At 35.2% G+C, this 17,557-nt stretch overlaps 1 protein-coding gene across 1 annotated transcript in view; it reads left to right on the top strand.

Annotated features, from left to right (window-relative positions):
* Window positions 1–5,947, top strand: part of LOC144964887 (methyltransferase-like protein 27) — a 31,989-nt gene extending 26,042 nt beyond the window's left edge. The window contains exon 5 of the mRNA XM_078899619.1: window positions 1–5,947. This exon is cut by the window's left edge and continues 1,577 nt beyond it. The gene's annotated coding sequence lies outside the window, so the exon portion shown is untranslated.
* The last annotated feature ends 11,610 nt before the right edge of the window (window positions 5,948–17,557 follow it).

Below are 17,557 nucleotides of genomic sequence, written 5' to 3'. Positions count from 1 at the left end.
CGAGTGCTCTACCAACTGAGCTATCCTGATTCCTATCATCAAGTCTGACCAAAATAGTCTATCAAACTCGTAAAATGATTATTGCAGTATTTTTGGAAAGAAAAAATAATTAGGGGGAGGGGGAAAGAGCACTGTCTGTGTCAACACCGGTTGACGGCATTTAATCGAGCTGTGTTCTGCGAGTCTGTTTGTCTGTCTGTCTGTCCGTCTTTATTAGTGCAGTTGATTATACTCAATCAGATAAACAAAAATCTATTATCATATAATTGTGCATGATAGAAATCCCTCAAAACTAGCAAAACTGAATAAGATTAACGATTAAACAATTTGGATATTTCGTGAATCGAAAGTTTAGTGAAAGGAAAACATCCGGTTTGACGCTGAAAATAGTCACCAATGGGAATCCAATGATGACGTAAATCAGCCTTGGGTCGCCTTGTTTTGTATGTGTGCACCATAGGAATGAACGATTTTTTTTGGTCGTCCATTTCAAAATTTTTCAATCTTAAAAACCTTGTATTTCAACTAATACTGATCTCTCAGAGTGATTCTATAGAAAAAATTGCAGGATTTTTCATATTCCACAACATATGTATTTTTCATGCTTTCAACCCTAATTTGCACAATTCAAGGGTTTTTTTGGACCTTATTCCCGCTACTATTAGCGTCTTACCAGGAAGATATGAGAAGGCTTGAAAAAGGGGTAAAGAGATGGTTGGATCAAAGCATTATATTATGCTCTTTTTATTACCTCACTAGAACAACAGTATTGATGACGGCATAGAAAATATCGACAGTTCTGTCAATATCGAAAAGGAAAGAGCAGCAATCCCCAAAATCAAGTACGTTTGAAATAAATATTGATTGTGTCCCCTGTTTCATTCAATGACCAACGATGAAAACGAGATGAAGAAAGATTATCCAATGAAATAAAACCACATTTACAGTAGGCGGGGTTACGTCCCTTGCTTCGTAAATGGTTTTGCTCGAGGGTCTGTATTGAAACACACGAAAAGAAATCGACATTGAGAAGAATTGAAAGAGAAAAATAATCCCATTCTGGTGTATATTATTACTTTTTTAAAAGACATTTTTTTTCCATTTTGGTTTGAGCCCTTTCACTTCATAAATCGGCATCTAAATTGATCCCCAACTTTAAATGTGTCTCATAACACGACATACCATCGAAATGAGCATGCTGAGGAAAATCCAGTTAAAAGTCAAATAAATATTCAGCTCTGGGAACTTTCAAGATTTTGTAGTATAAGAAACGAAACTTTATCTCCTCAAATAAAGTGTTTAATTTAACTCAATGTCAATGAGTTTAGCTAAGCATTCAATTTCAGGTATTAGTTCCCATCGACAAAATACCTACCACTTTGAAACGATTGGTCATAACATTGACAAAACATCATTTTAATATTCAGACCAGGATAATTTTACTTGAATCAAAGATTATGTCATCTAAAAGCATAACATAGATTATCATATGTACGCTGATGACACTCAGCTGTACAGTTCAGTTAAACCCCAAGATACTGATTGTTTATTGAGAAAAATGGAGAAACGTATTAAAGTGAGGATGTGGATGACTTGCAATACACTTAAAATGAATGAAGAGAAAACGGATGATGATGATGATGATGATGATGATGATGATGATGATGATGATGATGATGATGATGATGATGATGATGATGATGATGATGATGATGATGATGACAATGTTCATAGCGTTCTAATACAATTTTATAGGTATGCCGACTCCATACTGTCATCAAAATGTAGTAGTCCTTCAGAGCCATTCGGTCCATGGAGTCGGAGTTGATCCCGGTTTATATAGCGTGAAACGGAAAATAGCAATTGCTTGATACCCTTTTCATAGGACGCTACTATATCGCAATTACTTTCTGCCAGATAAGTTAGACCCAGCTACCGAATCACTGCTGGGTGGACCGGGAGGTCAGGAAAAACATCGTGATCGATCCCTTTGCGTGTGAAACGAGTGCTCTACCAACTGAGCTATCCTGATTCCTATCATCAAGTCTGACCAAAATAGTCTATCAAACTCGTAAAATGATTATTGCAGTATTTTTGGAAAGAAAAAATAATTAGGGGAGGGGGAAAGAGCACTGTCTGTGTCAACACCGGTTGACGGCATTTAATCGAGCTGTGTTCTGCGAGTCTGTTTGTCTGTCTGTCTGTCCGTCTTTATTAGTGCAGTTGATTATACTCAATCAGATAAACAAAAATCTATTATCATAGAATTGTGCATGATAGAAATCCCTCAAAACTAGCAAAACTGAATAAGATTAACGATTAAACAATTTGGATATTTCGTGAATCGAAAGTTTAGTGAAAGGAAAACATCCGGTTTGACGCTAAAAATAGTCACCAATGGGAATCCAATGATGACGTAAATCAGCCTTGGGTCGCCTTGTTTTGAATGTGTGCACCATAGGAATGAACGAATTTTTTTGTCGTCCATTTCAAAATTTTTCAATCTTAAAAACCTTGTATTTCAACTAATACTGATCTCTCAGAGTGATTCTATAGAAAAAATTGCAGGATTTTTCATATTCTACAACATATGTATTTTTCATGCTTTCAACCCTAATTTGCACAATTCAAGGGTTTTTTTGGACCTTATTCCCGCTACTATTAGCGTCTTACCAGGAAGACATGAGAAGGCTTGAAAAAGGGGTAAAGAGATGCTTGGATCAAAGCATTATATTATGCTCTTTTTATTACCTCACTAGAACAACAGTATTGATGACGGCATAGAAAATATCGACAGTTCTGTCAATATCGAAAAGGAAAGAGCAGCAATCCCCAAAATCAAGTACGTTTGAAATAAATATTGATTGTGTCCCCTGTTTCATTCAATGACCAACGATGAAAACGAGATGAAGAAAGATTATCCAATGAAATAAAACCACATTTACAGTAGGCGGGGTTACGTCCCTTGCTTCGTAAATGGTTTTGCTCGAGGGTCTGTATTGAAACACACGAAAAGAAATCGACATTGAGAAGAATTGAAAGAGAACAATAATCCCATTCTGGTGTATATTATTACTTTTTTAAAAGACATTTTTTTTCCATTTTGGTTTGAGCCCTTTCACTTCATAAATCGGCATCTAAATTGATCCCCAACTTTAAATGTGTCTCATAACACGACATACCATCGAAATGAGCATACTGAGGAAAATCCAGTTAAAAGTCAAATAAATATTCAGCTCTGGGAACTTTCAAGATTTTGTAGTATAAGAAACGAAACTTTATCTCCTCAAATAAAGTGTTTAATTTAACTCAATGTCAATGAGTTTAGCTAAGCATTCAATTTCAGGTGTTAGTTCCCATCGACAAAATACCTACCACTTTGAAACGATTAGTCATAACATTGACAAAACATCATTTTAATATTCAGACCAGGATAATTTTACTTGAATCAAAGATTATGTCATCGAAAAGCATAACATAGATTATCATATGTACGCTGATGACACTCAGCTGTACGGTTCAGTTAAACCCCAAGATACTGATTGTTTATTGAGAAAAATGGAGAAACGCATTAAAGAAGTGAGGATGTGGATGACTTGCAATAAACTTAAAATGAATGAAGAGAAAACGGATGATGATGATGATGATGATGATGATGATGATGATGATGATGATGATGATGATGATGATGATCATGATGATGATGATGATGATGATGATGATGATGACAATGTTCATAGCGTTCTAATACAATTTTATAGGTATGCCGACTCCATACTGTCATCAAAATGTAGTAGTCCTTCAGAGCCATTCGGTCCATGGAGTCGGAGTTGATCCCGGTTTATATAGCGTGAAACGGAAAATAGCATTTGCTTGATACCCTTTTAATAGGACGCTATTATATCGCAATTACTTTCTGCCAGATAAGTTAGACCCAGCTACCGAATCACTGCCAGAGGTCAACCAGAGGTCACCAAAGTTCAAATGAGGTCAACTACATTTAACAATTAATTACTCGAAATTTATCGATATTTTATACTATGGTTAAGAACATAAAGGCTTTATTATATGTTAAACAAATCACATGTACACTTTTGTTAATATTCCCTTCGATGTGTACGAGTTGTTGCCCTTGATTTGATTTTTAGATGAATAAAAATGTTCCTCTTTTTAAAATAGCTTGCTTATCACACTTTATCGTCTACTACTCAAATAATAACGTTTACTGTTTTGGATGTCAGTAACAAGCAAGCAAATTATCGCCCATTATGGTAGTCTCTGAACAGTGCAAAAACTCGACTTGTTCACAATCGTGTCGAAGTTTGTTTTTCTTCAAAGTTGGTAAAATTGATTAAAGGGGCGATGTGGTCGAGTGGTTAAGGCACTGATTGTACTGTGAACTATATATATATATTCCTTCGTGGAATGCCTAGGCGACGATATCTTATAATGTTGTGGCGGAAGAGCATAACTCAGCTTTTACAAAACCAAGCCGCACGAATTGTTTTAAAGAAGAAAAAAAGGGAACACATAACCACAATGTTTTATGAACTCAATTGTTTGCCTGTTAAAGCTAGAATTGATCATAAAATTGCAATGCCATGTTTTAACGACTGCTCACCTTTTTTATCTGAAGGATTTTATTAATGATTGTCTATATCCCGTCTCGTAATTTAAGATCGTGCGAACCGCATCTTTTGCGCATCACAAAAAGGGGGAACACAAAATTGAAAGACAGACCTTATATCGCGCAGCTCCAGCAGTATGGGATTCTCTGCTATTCAATCTGCCTTAGGGTTTACTGATTCTGAAGCAGTTTTTAAAAGAAAATTAAAATGTCGTCTCTTTCTATTATATTTAGATGGTATGTAGAAAGAACCAATTGAGTATCTAGATATTCATTTATTTTTAAAAAATAAATAAAAGAAGTTGAAAAGCAATCTTTATAATATGCCACATGTTTAATTAGATTATTTTCTTAGTGTTACCTCATAGAATATATTTACCCTAATTTACATTTCTATAAAGAAATTCCGTATTCTGATCTTTTAAATGTTGATAATACGCTGGAGTCATTTTTTAAAATTAAATTTTTAAAAAGGATAATTGCATGCCATGTATATGGTATGTCTAGAGTATGGGACATGCGCTATATAAAGAAATTATTATAATTATTATTTTTATCATCATCATCATCATCATCATCATCATCATCATCATCATCATCATCATCATCATCATCATCATCATCATCATCATCATTATTATTATTATTATTATTATTATTATTATTATTATTATTATTATTATTATTATTATTATTATTATTATTATTTATGATTTAAGGTTATCTCCGTTTTGTTTTTCCAAAAATGAGTAAACCTGATTCAACTTGTCAATATTGATTATGCCTAAAATTCATGTTTCGAGTAAAATGCTTTTGAAGATTTTTTTCCCCGGATTTTCAACTCCTAATAAAACAGTTATTGGTAAAAGTATGTTAATGATACATAATAGATACTATGAAACCAAGACGGCGGTTTCGGTGGGCTATAAAAAGAATTTTGGGACGCGTTCATTTCTGGCACTCTCTCCGACGGTCTAAAGGAAATATATTTTGATAGAAGAATAATTGACTTTTTAAAACTATATTATGATATAGTAAATTCATTCAATTTGCCATCAGAGGTAAATTTCCAAGACGAATCGCATTCTTTTGAATTAATGATATTTCATTTCAAGTAAATATTAAAATTTGATACTTTGTAAATTCATATCTATACATAAATGACTATACAAATATTTTTGTTTTTCATTGACGAATAAATATTTATCTTATTCAAATGCTTCTTCATCAAAATGTGCTCTCCATAATTGGTAGAGAGGAAAGTGTTTATTTAAAATCTTTTAGTCTGTCAGATTTTAATAAAAGTATTTTTAAAACATCTATTCTGCGGTATTGTTTTTTCTTTATTTTTGTAAGTGTAAACCGGAATTAACGCTGGTTAACTGTGATAAAGTAATTATGATTCGATAAGAAACTGCACCGCTGTTCGAGAGATGTTCGAGCACCAATCGTTGGTCATTATTTTTGTCTTGAATACGATTACCCCTTCACCCCCCTCCCCCCCATCCCCCCCCCCCCCATCCCCTCGGTATTTGCTTCTTGGACAACATGGGTGCCCCTGTTGACATAGAATTTCAAACGTCAAATGGAATGAAAGATTCAGTTTTAATTGGATTCAATAGTCTGATGTCACGTCGCCCAGCAACGGCGGCCATCGTGGTTCTAAACAATGAAAAGTGGCACTTGTTATTCTTCATGCTGGCTAGAACTTCACATTTGTATTGTGATCAGAATGTGTAAAAGTCAAAACATGATCAGATTTATAATGTTGGTTTTTTCCCTCTGGATACGCTTTTGTGCTCGTCGGAGAAATATTTCATAAGGGCGTCCGCCATTGTTCCGATTGGTTAGAGCCAGTTACTAAGTTACTATGCGTCATTACGAGGGAAGTGACGTTACGACTGTTGAAGTGTATTACGAAGACAGATGATGAAGACATAGAGCTCAATCCCACGGTAGTAATTTTCATGGTTTTAGCATGATTGATAATACTCCGTTCCAGTTGAATAGACTACAATTAACCAGTAGATTTTTGACCAATCAAAAACATGGATTTGTGACACACCTTCACACGTGCTCGGACAAACATAGCTGGTTGTTAAAAACAATAAAATGAATGAATTCGACCTTTCTGTGATCATTGTTATTTTTTTTCATGAGTGACTATCTAGTTATCACACGATTTTCCCTATTATATTATAAACGTTTAAGTTTACACATAGATGTGTGTGTTGCTTTATTCATAAAGCGGTAGAGCAATGGGGATTTTACCTGGGCACATACCATCGATAGTAAAACCTATGTAGTTTGCTATGTTTATCAATCACTATCACTGTTTACATTATGACGAGGTGTAGTTATCTAAGTATTTATTGATTGGCTAGGACAAACCAAATAGCATCTATTTTGATTTGTTCCGTTTGGGAAATAAACACCTGGACGACATATATTGTAATATTGAATTGAATATGAATCCATATGATGGCACAACAATCCTTGCAACAATAATTAATAGTGGCCAGAGAAAAGGGGCCGAAGTGGTTGAGTGGTTAAGGCATTGTACTGTGACCCGGAAGGTCCCGGGTTCGAGCCCCACTTAAGGCACTTTCGTTTTTGTTTTCCTTGGGCAAGATTAGTAACCCCCGATTTGCTCACTTGGACAACATGAGTGATCCGTGTTGACTTCAAACATCTTGATGAATTATCTTTAATCCTTCGAGGAATGCCTTGGCGACGATATCTTATGATGTCGTGGCGGATTTTAAAAAAAGAGAAAATGGGAAGCATTTTTCTTAAATGCCTCAGTCTTTCATTCATTAGCTTCAAAACTAAACTAGGCGAACCTTTGAATCAATTATGGTTTCATGCCGTAGAGACATTAATGATATTCTGTCTGGTTTTGTCAATTAATAAGTAACATTAGATAAATAAAAAACCTCCTTAGCTTGAAAACATGTAGATACGTATATTATGACATCGGTATATATCTTTGTACGTCAGTGAGATTATGTTTCTTAGATATTTTTTTTTTGTAAATCATAATTGACCAATGATTAATAGGAAGCTTACAAATAACAGACATGTATTGCATACATTTAGCGTCCCGATAACTCAGTTGATCTCGGAAAGACATTGAAAATTAAACTCTGAATGTTACTACGCGACTATATTACTCTCATTTTGATTCAACCAACATTTTTCGAAATATATCTTATAAAATTGTAGACATACAAAATCATCATACCACTGTTTTTAAATGCAATAATCTTGCCACAAACACTCTCTAATCTTCCGGATCCAAACTCTATGGAAGTGTGTATATAACCAGTCCTTTGGGTGACTAATAATGAATAGGTAACATATTGAATCATATTTTAGTAGCAGGATGTATAGGCAGATTTTTAGGATTACGGGACGGGTGAATGGTATTTATTAACGACCAGCATATATTTAGGCTAGAGAATAAGATGCCATCACTCTGAAACCAGACGATCAATTACAAAAGGTATGTATTTAGTCCTCCGGAAGAGTGGTTTTACACTTCCTATGAGATTGTAACCAGTTTTTTGATATCACACTTTTGTTCCCTATTTTGATTGATATGAATACTCCTCTAATTCTAAGTGAAACAGGTAAAATATCACACCAAGTACAACACTCATTCATATACAAGCCCCCCCCCCCCCCCGGAAAAAAAAGAAAAAAAAAGAAAGATGTTTATAACACCTACTCAAATTTCCAAGAGCTTTCCCATTCGCTCCTTCTGTTTTTCATATTGTTCATGAAACAATGTCGTTCTCACAAACAAAACCAGCACACCGAACCTTGAACTGCTTACCGTGTTAGTCAGGGTATATCATTTGCCACGGGAGTTTACCAAGGTGTTTATCAATGTCGTCTATATACCACCCGACGCACATGGACCGACAGCACAGGGATATCTGGCGGAAAGTACTAATAATCAACTGACATCATTATCCGATAGCATAGTCCTGGTGACAGGGGACTTCAATCAGGTTCCTCTTGATAACTCGTTTCCCCTGCAACAGCACATCACTTGTGCCACTAGAAACGAACGCACAATCGATCTTTTTTATTCAAATATTCAAGACGGGTATTCTTCTCGTCAACTGGCCCCTCTTGGTGAATCCGATCACAACATTGTTCTTATGATACCGAAATACAAAACAAAATTGATATCTTTCCCAGTCGTTCAAAAACAAATTCGGGTATGGGACAGCGATGCAACGAATGCACCAAGGGAGTGCTTCGACTCCACCAATTGGAATATTTTTATTGAATCAGCAAATGACCTCGATGAACTTTGTGACATCGTAACTAACTAAGAAAAACAATAAAATCTTTTGAGGAATAACAAACCTTGGCTGACAAATCGGTAAAAGAGTTGTTAAATGAGAAAAAATATGCATTCAAGACTGGTGACCAAAAGAAAAAAAGTTCAAAGAAAATTAAGTAAAGCCATCCGAGAGAGGAAACAAATATACAAAGAACATATTCAGAGGAAACTGAAAGCCAATGACATGAAAAGTGCGTGGAACAATATCAAAACAGTCACAGGAATGAACGGTAACAAAAACTCAAAACTTACGTTAGAAAAGGGTACAGAAAAAGAATATGCCGATAAGCTTAACAACGTCTATGCTCGATTAATTAAACACGAGTTCACAGACGGGATTACCAACTCAAACATCACGGAACAGAGGAACAAAGGGACATCACGCAGGCCAACGTCATTAAACTGTTCAAAAATATTAAAGCAGATAAAGCAAGCGGACCTGATCAAATTTCATCAAATTTATTGACATCATGTGTAAATGATCTTCCCTATATTTTTACACAAATCTTCGTTTTGTTTTGTTTTTGTTTTTAAGGGTTCTACGGCGCTTGCAACAGATTTAGGTTATATCAGCGCCAGTAAAAAGGAAGAAAATGAGATAATAAAAGGTTCAAGAATAACAATTAAAGCACCCAAGAGAAAGTAAGACAAAGGGGAACTGGGAACAAATAGGGATCAGATGTAGACTCCAAGAGCATACTATCAATGCACTTAGTTTGAGATCACCTATAAGTCTTATCCGGACACAAGCACCAAATCCAACAAAGAGGAAGACACTCAAATGCTTACATCATACATTCAAAATAGCAAATATAATAATACATAACAGAGAGATGATTTACACGGGAAAAAAATTCCATCTCCCAAAACAATAACTATGCATTTGACTGTTTCCCTCCCAGATAGGACTCCGGTCAGAGCCAGGACAAAACCAAGTAATCTCATTCCAAGACAAAGACAGAGAGCATGTTGGAAAACAGACATAAGGGGATAGAAGGCACAGTATGTACCATAGATAACACAGGACTAGATACGACAACAGGTAGGAAAACGTCACCAAAAGTTGCTAGTGAGAGGTCGAGCGCGCCATTTTCTTTTTTATGCAACCAGGGACACTGTGCAATTTTATCTCTATTTGAATGACTTTTACTGAGCTCGATTAACCTTGATTTGTGGACGGAAAATAGAAAAAAAAGGCCAGGTTGATGATGATAAACCAAATTAGACATATTAAACTACACTTTTACTTGTACATTTTAGACTTGGCTCCATTGATCGGGGTTATATTAATAACAATGGTAGCAATAGAAATCGACAAATAGATAAAAGAGAGAGAGAGAGAGAGAGAGAGAGAGAGAGAGAGAGAGAGAGAGAGAGAGAGAGAGAGAGAGAGAGAGAGAAGAGAGAGAGGGAATTGTTTACTTGGATCTATCTACCTATCTATCTGTCTATCTAAGCCCCTCCCACGCTGATTATTTATGACATGTGTCCAATTAAATTAACCATCCCTGGAATGACAGCGGTTCATACAATTCTTTTACGACACCATTAATTGACTTCACGCATATTAATGAGGAGACTCAAGGAGTAGGACTCGCCTCTTTGAACCTGCTGTAAATAGAGAGAGAGGGACTTGTTTACTTGGATCTATATATCTATCTATCTGTCTATCTAAGCCCCTCCCACGCTGATTATTTATGACATGTGTCCAATTACATTTACCATCCCTGGAACGACAGCGGTTCACACAATTCTTTTACGACTCTACGCATATTAATGAGGAGACTCAATGAGTAGGACTCGCCTCTTTGAACCTGCTGTTCGGACTTCCTTGTTCATTTTACACCTACCTGTTTATGACACAATGGTGTTATTAGGAGGAATGGATCAAAAGTGAGGAGAACGTGGAAATTCCTTTCAACATTTAGGACCTGTTGATTTCAAACAATGACAGTACCATGCCAACACGTAGTTAGGTCATTACATATGTACAATGAGTATCACAATCCCTCTCTCTCTCTCCTCTCTCTCTCTCTCCTCTCTCTCTCTCTTTCTTTCTCTCTCTCTCTCTCTCTCTCTCTCAATCAGGGCAATATTAAGTGTGGTCAACGACAGAGTGAGTGACAATGATTGGGAACTCACAAAGATAGCGTCTTTTTATGACGCATTTGAACAAATTAACCCAAGCCGTCGTCAGTGTGAATAAATAACTGGCAATAGGCATTGATGGATATTGTAAAACTACTACTACTACTTCTACAACTACCATTACTACTATTACTCTACAACCAATATCTCTACTTCTGTAACATAAAACTCAAACATTTATGTAGTGTAATATCTACTAAACGTACTCAAAGCGCTGTACAAACTGGCCCATACCCAAAAGCATGTAGGAGGAGACATGATGCATTTTAAGCGTTATTACACGTTTTCCGTCAAGGTACCTATTTATTTAACGCATGAGAATTGTGAGAGACATTCCACATATTCATGAGAAGACACAAATAATGAAACTCACATCTTTGAACTTGCTGATCAGTCTCTCTAACAGATGATGACACATACCTAGTAATAGTAGATCCTAGGTGTGAAATGTGAAGAACATGCGAAATTGCGACATCCGTCCCTTTGATCTAACAACGTAGACAATCTATGTCATGTATGGTGAGAGGGCAAGAGAAGAACACCACCCCCCTTCTCTTTCTCTCTCTCTCTCTCTCTCTCTCTCTCTCTCTCTCTCTCTCTCTCTTTCCTCGTTGTAGTCGTCGTCATAGTAATGGTAGTAATAGAAGTAGTGATAGTAGAAGTTGTAGTAATAGTAGTAGTAGTAGTAGTAGTAGTAGTAGTAGTAGTAGTTGTTGTTGTTGTTGTTGTTGTAGTAGTAGTAGTAGTAGTAGTAGTAGTAGTAGTAGTAGTAGTAGTAAGTAGTAGTAGTAGTAGTAGTAGTAGTAGTAGTAGTAGTAGTAGTAGTAGTAGTAGTAGTAGCAGCAGTAGTAGTAAAGAATTATAATAGATTGATAGTTGAATGGATTGATGACCAAGTTGATCGACCATGAAGTTCACACTTTCATCACACCCTCGCATCATTTTGTTTATTTATTTTTATGTAATTTTTGCTAACAACGCGTCTGTTCCGTCCCCGAAATGCCAATGTTTACTGTTTTCTCATATAATTTTACACTGCCAGTTTTCTGGACACCCCGTAAATCGTCAGTCTCTCTCCATTCTCGATTCATCCGATAACTGCTGACATCTTAAATACGATGGCGGCGATTAGCCACTAAGAAGTGGCTGTTGTCCGGTCTGCTCCTCGTAGTCTGTGGTATGTACCCCCTGCCCACTATGGGAGGTAGAAACCCCACCCAGACACACATTTTTAATCAGTCCCTAAGAAACGGGCATATTCCAAGAATTTGGAAAACTTCAAAAATAATTCCCGTCCCAAAACATAAAAAAGCCAAAGAAATGAATGATTTTCGTCCTGTAGCGCTGACATCTATCCCTATGAAATGTCTAGAAAGGATTATTCAACAAAGATTTCTACAACAAAATACAAAACAACATCTAGACAAAAACCAGTTTGCTTACAAATCAGGGTGTGGGGTGGACGACGCTTTATTAGTGTTTTCTCATAGCACTTACAAACACTTAGACACTCCAAATGGGTATGTCAGAACCCTATTCGTAGACCTTTCGCGTGCATTCAACACCATCCAGCCTCACATACTAATCCCTAAACTACTGTCCATGGAGGTGAGTCCCTCGGTTGCACTCTGGGTACTAGAATTCTTGACCGACCAACCACAATTCGTTTCCCTCACGAATGATGAGAACAACAGTTGAATCCTCTACCCTTATCACCAACATTGTTGCACCCCAAGGAACTGTTCTTGCTCCAACACTTTTCGTTATATACACAAATGACTGCATAAGCGGCACAAGTAATGTGAATATTTTAAAGTATGCCGACGATACCGCCATCCAGGCCTTGATAACAACCTGAGATGATGTATTGAAATATTATAACGATATTAAAAGATTTGTTAATGGAGTGATAATAACTATCTAGAACTTAATTTAAAGAAAACAAAATAAATTATATTTGATTTTAGGAAAGATGGTAACATTCATGAAAATATAATTATCAAAAACGAAAGGTAGAGAGAGAGAGAGAGAGAGAGAGAGTGAGAGTAGAGGAGTATAAATACCTCGGTATACTTGTCAATGAAAAATTAGACAGGACAAATCATTTATGCAAAGTGCTTAATAAGATGAAGACAAGATTATTCATGATGAGGAGACTGTACTCCATAAATGTTGACAAAGCAATGTTATCTTTGTTTTATTAATCTTTCATTGTAAGTCTTTTTTGTTTCTTTGTAGCGTGGGGTGGATATTGTAAAAAATCTCAAGTAATAAAACTAAATAGAATAATAAAGCATTTTAATCGAATGTTAGGAAATGATGGATGGAACAATTTTGAAGATTTTCACAAAGATATTGCTATTGTTAAGATTAACAAAATTCAAAAAGACGAGTTCCATCCTTTGTACAACGAAATCAAAATATACCACAGGAGTAACAGACAAAGATATTTTAATTCATTTTTACCATCAGCAATACGAAACTTTAGGATGATTTTTACTACATGAAATTTGAAAGATACTATATTCGCCCGAAAATCTATTTATTTATGCATGTTTACATGGTGCTATATCTACATTATTTATTTATACATTCAAATACCAAGCTTTATTTTTTTACTTTTTTTCAACCTGTGTTGGCTATGTGCAATCCTTCACAATATATGTACAAAATTCTAGTTACATTACAAATCCATTATTACAACACTATTCTACTTTCATGTCTGATTTTTATAGCATTGTTTGTAACTGCTGTATATTTTATGAGTATTTTATTTTATTATATTTGATGTTTATTTTGCTTTTATGTAGCTTCGTATTTTTTCAATTAGTTCATGACAGTGTATACATCTGTGCTAATATAACGATGAATGGTGTGCAACATTATGATAATTTCAATTCAGGATCAATACCTTACGGGAAGTCATAGTTCTCAACGTTACTTGGCGTATGACGAATAGAGCGAGGCAAAATGTCGGCAAGTGTGGGACGATTCATACCAACAGTGTACGTTTTCACTATTAAATCAGCTGAGCTGACGCCCCCTCCCCCCCCCCTCTCTCTCTCTCTCTCTCTCTCTCTCTCTCTCTCTCTCTCTATATATATATATATATATATATATATATATATATATATATATAATAAAAGCAAAAACCATGAAATAGCAGTGCTCAACTTTTTGATAAAAGAAGCTATTTGTAAACATTTTAATTATAATTATTATTACTCCTGGTAATAATAAGTATACTTGAAATGTTTATATATATATATAAATATATATATATATATATATATATATATATATATATATATATATATATATATATATATATAATAATATATATATCCCACTCTCTGCCTCTCTCTCTCTCTCTCTCCCACTCTCTGCCTTTCTCTCCCTCTCTTTCTATTTCTCCCACTCTGCCTCTCTCTCTCTCTCTCTCTCCCACTCTGCCTCTCTCTCTCTCTCTCTCTCTCTCTCTCTCTCTCGGAACTTTCGGAAAACAGAGAGATATTCAACGTCGCAGCCACCCCCTACATAGAAGCACTCACAAAAAGCGGATACAACACACCATTTGAATACACAGACGCCTCCCTCTCATGTAAACCCCAACACACAAGTGAAGAACGTAAAACAAGAAAACGACACATTACTTGGTTCAACCCACCTTTCGCCAAAAACGTCAGCACAAACATAGGACAGCAATTCCGGAAGTTAATTGATACACACTTTCCAAAAAAAACCACAAGCTACATAAAATTATCAACAGGAATACCATAAAAATAAGCTACTCGTGTATGCGCAACATAGAACAAATAATTTCAAGCCACAACAAAAAAAATATTAATAAACCACCGACAAGAGCAAAACCCACCCACCAGAAAATGCAACTGCAGAAATAAGGAACATTGCCCGCTAAACAAACAATGTTTAGAATCAAGTTTAATTTACCAAGCCACAGTCACCGAAACTAAAACAAACAAGCAAGAAAAATATGTAGGACTAACGGAAAATAATTTCAAAACAAGATACAACCTCCACACCTCAACATTTAGAAACACTAACAAAAAACATCCACAAAACTCAGCGAACATATTTGGAAATTAAAAGACAACAAACTAGACCACAACATTTCATGGAAAATTTTATCTAAAGCAACAAGATACACACCAACATCAAAACAATGTAGCTTATGCCTGGAAGAGAAAAGAAATACACTATAATCAAACACCCTCATGAAGCCACACTCAACACGAAAAGTGAGATGTACGGTACGTGTCCACATCGCCGGAAGTTCTTGTTAATTAACTTTAAACCGGAACCACTTCAAGAAACAACAACAGTCAACAAAACAACTCAGTCCTGACGATAGCAAATTGGGCCTGAAACATTAATGTAGACTGTCTCAAACAATGTGGTAAATATTTTAAAAAAATAATAACTCGCTCCATTACTACATGTCGAGCACTTTTCGTACCATATTTGTATCAAGCACGATTCAATATATATATATATATATATATATATATATATATATATATATATATATATATATATATATTGCATGTATGTATGTGTTGGTCTTTGTGGGAGCGTGTTCCAAATAGAGTATATTTTTGTAGTCTCTCTCTCTCTCTTTCTCCCTCCCTCCCTCTCTCACTCTCTCCCATCCTTTCTTTCTCTCTTTCCCTACCCCCCCCCTCTCTTTCTCCCTCAAATATATATATTATGCATGTATGTATGTATGAGTTAGTGTTTGTGCGAGCGTATTCAAAATAGAGTATATTTCTCTCTCTCTCTCTCTCTCTCTCTCTCTCTCTCTCTCTCTCATTAGTAGCATATCTCCAAAACATTGAAAATTACAATCTGTACAATAAACTGTAGAAGATCTACACTTACAGTTATTGATGCTCGTCTTCGCCTAATAAATTGAAGCTTACAATTCAACATTGATCGTTATTTTTTACTCTTTTTCTTATAACACCATATACATTTTGTTCAACTTTTTTTGTCCCATAAGATGACGCACACACACAAATACACCCCCCTCCCCCACATACATACATGCACACACATACACACACACACACACACACACATATATATATATATATATATATATATATATATATATATATAACAAAAAGAAAACAATGAAAAACACAGCAACTCTGGACCATCTTTGAAAACAATATGTTTCTTCAATGTTGAATAATAGATATTTAATAATGTTTAAAAATCCAAATGGATATAGATATGTATAAACCAACATCACAATATTGTAGGAAAGAGAGGATAAAGTTTGTAAGGTTTCTACTGTTTGTTTACATATAAATATATGTATAACGGGTATTCTTTTATGTCAGGTTGTTTGATTCATTCATGTTAAAATATTTTGTATCATAAATAGTAAGTTTGAATTCAACCATTTACGTCTTGTGAATGGTATATCAAACATAAAATAAATTTAAAGGAGCAGGAAAATGTACAATTATGAAAACAAATACAAAGTTATGCCCCAAACGTAAACAATAACAAGTTGCTAGTGATTTCCGTTAGGGACCGGAAAAATTTACGCACAATATAGGTCTCCCAATTTTGTAGTTTGAGTTGTAGGCAATACACTTTCAGTATTGAAAATATGTTTACATAAAATCTAACAGTTGCAGAAATAATAATATAAGACTAAATTATTCTGAAAATCAGGCTCCGAATAATTCTCGTTTTGTTCACACCAGCGCAATAATTTGCTCTGGTCTAAAAATAGATAGACTGTAACTTTTGATAAATTTTACCTTTTGTTCCATAAAATATCCATATCTAGACATTATTTGATGCATGATCGAGTATTTATGAATATGTGTTTCTTTTGCCACCTAACAGCCAGATTTTAAAGGTTATTTTTTTCTATAATTTACATTGGAACTTGAGCTGTCAAGACAGGAATATGTGGTTTGCCATGTGCTTCTAGACCTTTGTTTACGTTTGGGGCACCTAATTATACTGCTCTATACTATTCCCACACTTTCATCCCCGCTAGTGGTTTCATATGATCACTCGGCTATAGTAGAACTCTCGTATTTTTTTCAATTAGTTCATGACAGTGTATACATCTGTGCTAATATAACGATGAATGGTGCGCAACATTATGATAATTTCAATTCATGACCAATAAAGTATATCTGATCTTATCTTATACAACATTTAAAAGTGTATCAACATAACGAAGGTGTATAAATTGAGGCCATTATGCGCAGAGGGTCATCTCCATTGACGAAAGGAAAATAACAATGGTTGATGACTGTGATACGCATATGGGTCAAGTGTTTTATCACTGCTTTTGTCGTTGCAGTTAACCGAAATAAGAATTGTTAGATTGTCTGATTGACGCTTTGGTACATCTAATTACAAAAAGCGCACGTTAG

Source organism: Berghia stephanieae, chromosome 2, assembly GCF_034508935.2.
Source record: "Berghia stephanieae isolate SIO BIC M18660-M18661 chromosome 2, UCSD_Bste_1.3, whole genome shotgun sequence".
Classification (NCBI taxonomy): Eukaryota; Metazoa; Mollusca; class Gastropoda; order Nudibranchia; family Aeolidiidae; genus Berghia; species Berghia stephanieae.
Note: the sequence above shows the minus strand (reverse complement) of the source record. Positions and strands in the feature narration are given on the sequence as shown.